Here is a 5,322-nt window from a genome sequence, read left to right on the forward strand (position 1 = left end):
TTTCTCGCCGCCTCAAGCGGGGCCCGCCCGAGGCCACGCCCCCTGCTCCATATGCATGAGCCGCCCCTCCCCCGGCGGAAGCGCGGCGGCCCCGCCTTCCCCTTTTAGAGAAGCCCGGCGGGAGGCCACGCCCACCTGCTCTATATGCATGAGCCGCGGTCGTTGGCGCCGGCCCCGCCTTCCCCGCTTGCCTTTTTATAGAAGCCCGGCGGGAGGCCACGCCCACCCGCTCCATATGCATGAGCCGCGGCCGTTGGCGCCGGCCCCGCCTTCCCCTTTTATAGAAGCCCGGCGGGAGGCCACGCCCCCTGCTCCATATGCATGAGCCGCCCCTCCCCCGACGGAAGCGCGCGAGCCCCGGCCGTTGGCGCCGGCCCCGCCTTCCCCTTTTATAGAAGCCCGGCGGGAGGCCACGCCCACGTACTCCATATGCATGAGACGCCCCTCCCCAGGCGGAGGCGCGCGAGCCCCGGCAGTTGGCGTCCCGCCGCCCCCTTTTTATATAAGCCCGGCGGGGAGGCCACGCCCACTGCGAGGAGCGTTGAAACCGGAGCCTCCTCCCTCCCACACGATTAATATTAATGAGCGACAAAAATCGCCTCACGCCTTGTGTTTACTTGCCTCGCTTCACGTGGCCGCAAAAACGATATAAAATACGACATGAACCAGCAGTTTAAAAAAATAAATACAACCCACGCGTCCTGCTTGCTTTCCCTTCACGTGCCGCACTTCCATACAAAATAATATAAAAAATTAATGAGCATATTTCTTTCTTTTTTTTTTTTTTAAAGCGCCTCGCACGTTGTGTTTACTTTTCCTTCGCGTGGCAAAGTGATATAAAAATACAAAATGAATAATAAAAAAAGCCTCAGTATCATGCTTGCTTTCCCTTCACTTGGCCATACCTGGACACAACATTTAAAGGCCTGGGGGTGTGTGGGGGTTGGGGTTGCCAATCCCCAGGTGGGGGCAGGAGATCCCCCGGTTTGGAGGCCCTCCCCCCCCCCTTCAGGGTCGCCAGAAAGCGGGGGGAGGGGAGGGAAATGTCTGCTGGGCACTCTGTTATTCCCTATGGAGATTTATTCCCATAGAAAATTGTGGAGAATTGATCCGCGGGTATCTGGGGCTCTGGGGGGGCTGTCTTTTGGGGTACAGGCACCAGACTTTCAGTACAGGATCTAGTGCCTCTCCCCAAAATATCCCCCAAGTTTCAAAACGATTGGACCAGGGGGTCCAATTCTATGAGCCCCAAAAGAAGGTGCCCCTATCCATTATTTCCTATGGAAGGAAGGCATTGCAAAGAACATAAGAGAAGCCATGTTGGATCAGGCCAGTGGCCCCTCCAGTCCAACACTTTGTGTCACATAAGGACATAAGAGAAGCCATGTTGGAACAGGCCAAGGGCCCCTCCAGTCCAACACTCTGTGTCACATAAGAACATAAGAGAAGCCAGGTTGGATCAGGCCAATGGCCCATCCAGTCCAACACTCTGTGTCACATAAGAACATAAGAGAAGCCCTGTTGGATCAGGCCAATGGCCCCTCCAGTGCAACACTCTGTGTCACATAAGAACATAAGAGAAGTCCTGTTGGATCAGGCCAGTGGCCCCTCCAGTCCAACACTCTGTGTCACATAAGAACATAAGAGAAGCCCTGTTGGATCAGGCCAATGGCCCCTCCAGTCCAACACTCTGTGTCACATAAGAACATAAGAGAAGCCATGTTGGATCAGGCCAGTGGCCCCTCCAGTCCAACGCTCTGTGTCACATAAGAACATCAGAGAAGCCCTGTTGGATCAGGCCAGTGGCCCCTCCAGTCCAACGCTCTGTGTCACATAAGAACATAAGAGAAGCCCGGTTGGATCAGGCCAATGGCCCCTCCAGTGCAACACTCTGTGTCACATAAGAACATAAGAGAAGCCCTGTTGGATCAGGCCAGTGGCCCCTCCACTCCAACACTCTGTGTCACATAAGAACATAAGAGAAGCCCTGTTGGATCAGGCCAATGGCCCCTCCAGTCCAACACTCTGTGTCACATAAGAACATAAGAGAAGCCCTGTTGGATCAGGCCAATGGCCCCTCCAGTCCAACACTCTGTGTCACATAAGAACATAAGAGAAGCCTTGTTGGATCAGGCGAATGGCCCCTCCAGTCCAACACTCTGTGTCACATAAGAACATAAGAGAAGCCCTGTTGGATCAGGCCAGTGGCCCATCCAGTCCAACACTCTGTGTCACATAAGAACATAAGAGAAGCCCTGTTGGATCAGGCCAATGGCCCCTCCAGTCCAACACTCTATGTCACATAAGAACATAAGAGAAGCCCTGTTGGATCAGGCCAGTGGCTACTCCAGTCCAACACTCTGTGTCACATAAGAACATAAGAGAAGCCCTGTTGGATCAGGCCAATGGCCCCTCCAGTCCAACACTCTGTGTCACATAAGAACATAAGAGAAGCCTTGTTGGATCAGGCCAATGGCCCCTCCAGTCCAACACTCTGTGTCACATAAGAACATAAGAGAAGCCTTGTTGGATCAGGCCAATGGCCCCTCCAGTCCAACACTCTGTGTCACATAAGAACATAAGAGAAGCCCTGTTGGATCAGGCCAGTGGCCCACCCAGTCCAACACTCTGTGTCACATAAGAACATAAGAGAAGCCTTGTTGGATCAGGCCAATGGCCCCTCCAGTCCAACACTCTGTGTCACATAAGAACATAAGAGAAGCCCTGTTGGATCAGGCCAGTGGCCCCTCCAGTCCAACACTCTGTGTCACATAAGAACATAAGAGAAGCCCTGTTGGATCAGGCCAGTGGCCCACCCAGTCCAACACTCTGTGTCACATAAGAACATAAGAGAAGCCCTGTTGGATCAGGCCAATGGCCCCTCCAGTCCAACACTCTGTGTCACATAAGAACATAAGAGAAGCCCTGTTGGATCAGGCCAGTGGCCCCTCCAGTCCAACACTCTGTGTCACATAAGAACATAAGAGAAGCCCTGTTGGATCAGGCCAGTGGCCCACCCAGTCCAACACTCTGTGTCACATAAGAACATAAGAGAAGCCCTGTTGGATCAGGCCAATGGCCCCTCCAGTCCAACACTCTGTGTCACATAAGAACATAAGAGAAGCCCTGTTGGATCAGGCCAGTGGCCCATCCAGTCCAACACTCTGTGTCACATAAGAACATAAGAGAACCCCTGTTGGATCAGGCCAATGGCCCCTCCAGTCCAACACTCTGTGTCACATAAGAACATAAGAGAAGCCCTGTTGGATCGGGCCAGTGGCCCCTCCAGTCCAACACTCTGTGTCACACAGTGGCCAAAATTTTTATTTTTTTATCTAAACCCCTCTTGAAGGTGGCTATGCTTGTGCCGCCGCCACCTCCTGTGGCAGTGAATTCCACATGTTAATCACCCTTTGGGTGAAGAAGGACTTCTTTTTATCCGTTTTAACCTGACTGCTCAGCAATTTCATCAAATGCCCACGAGTTCTTGTATTGTGAGAAAAGGAGAAAAGTACTTTCTTTCTCTACTTTCTCCATCCCATGCATAATCTTGTAAACCTCTATCATGTCACCCCGCAGTCGACGTTTCTCCAAGCTAAAGAGCCCCAAGCGTTTTAACCTTTAACCAAGCGTTTTAACCTTTCTTCACAGGGAAAGTGTTCCAGCCCTTTAATCATTCTAGTTGCCCAATGCTATACTATCCAAGGTGTGCCGTCCCTTTAAACGTGATGGCCAGAACTCCCTTTGCAGTTCAATTATGCTTGTCACAGCCTTGATCTTGGCTCCACTCCTAACGTCTCCTGGCTCCACCCCCAAAGTCTCCTGGCTCCACCCCCAAAGTCCCCAGATATTTCTTAAATTGGACTTGGCAACCCTAGTGTGGGTTATGGTGACCAACTGTCCCCTATTTCTGAGGGGGGGCTCTTTTTAAATAAACTGATCAAAATGTTCTCTTTTGGGGGGTTGGAAGCTTAGGAATATTCCTAGCTAGGAAGAATTCTCACAGCTGTGATCATACATGCTAAAAATAATACACTGTCCATGCGCTATCAACCTGGATTTTGTATTGAAAATGAGATTAGTCATAGCGATTGCCTGTTTGAAATAGGCAGATAGGAAACAGGTCCTTTTTTTTTCGCTTTTGCTTTTCTAAATATGGTAACCTTAATATGTATTATTCCACCCCCCCCCCCACACCCCAGTCAGTTTAGACCAGGGGTGGCCAAATTGTGGCTCTCAAAGCCCCTACTGCCCCTTCAGTTTTGGAGAAGGCATTTATCCCTTTAAGAAGAATAAGACTGCAGATTTATACCCCGCCCTTCTGACCAGGGGTGGCCAAATTGTGGCTCTCAAAGCCCCTACTGCCCCTTCAGTTTTGGAGAAGGCATTTATCCCTTTAAGAAGAATAAGACTGCAGATTTATACCCCGCCCTTCTCTCTGAATCAGAGACTGAGAGTGGCTTACAATCTCCTATATCTCCTCCACAACAGACACCCTGTGAGGTGGGTGGGGCTGAGAGAAGAAGAAGACTGCAGATTTATACTCCGCCCTTCTCTCTGAATCAGAGACTCAGAGTGGCTTACAATCTCCTATATCTTCTCCCCCCAGAACCGACACCCCGTGAGGTAGGTGGGGCTGAGAGAGCTCTGACAGAAGCTGCCCTTTCAAGGACAATTCCTACGAGAGTTCTGACTGACCCAAGGCCATTCCAGCAGCTGCAAGTGGAGGAGTGGGGGATCCAACCCAGTTCTCCCAGATAAGAGAGCTCTGGCTGACCCAAGGCCATTCCAGCAGCTGCAAGTGGAGGAGTGGGGGATCCAACCCAGTTCTCCCAGATAAGAGAGCTCTGGCTGACCCAAGGCCATTCCAGCAGCTGCAAGTGGAGGAGTGGGGGATCCAACCCGATTCTCCCAGATAAGAGAGCTCTGGCTGACCCAAGGCCATTCTAGCAGCTGCAAGTGGAGGAGTGGGGGATCCAACCCGGTTCTCCCAGATAAGAGAGCTCTGGCTGACCCAAGGCCATTCCAGCAGCTGCAAGTGGAGGAGTGGGGGATCCAACCCGGTTCTCCCAGATAAGAGAGCTCTGGCTGACCCAAGGCCATTCTAGCAGCTGCAAGTGGAGGAGTGGGGGATCCAACCCGGTTCTCCCAGATAAGAGAGCTCTGGCTGACCAAGGCCATTCTAGCAGCTGCAAGTGGAGGAGTGGGGAATCAAACCCGGTTCTCCCAGATAAGAGAGCTCTGGCTGACCCAAGGCCATTCCAGCAGCTGCAAGTGGAGGAGTGGGGGACCCAACCCGGTTCTCCCAGATAAGAGAGCTCT

The sequence above is a fragment of the Heteronotia binoei genome, chromosome 3 (assembly GCF_032191835.1).
Source record: "Heteronotia binoei isolate CCM8104 ecotype False Entrance Well chromosome 3, APGP_CSIRO_Hbin_v1, whole genome shotgun sequence".
In the NCBI taxonomy this organism is placed as follows: domain Eukaryota; kingdom Metazoa; phylum Chordata; class Lepidosauria; order Squamata; family Gekkonidae; genus Heteronotia; species Heteronotia binoei.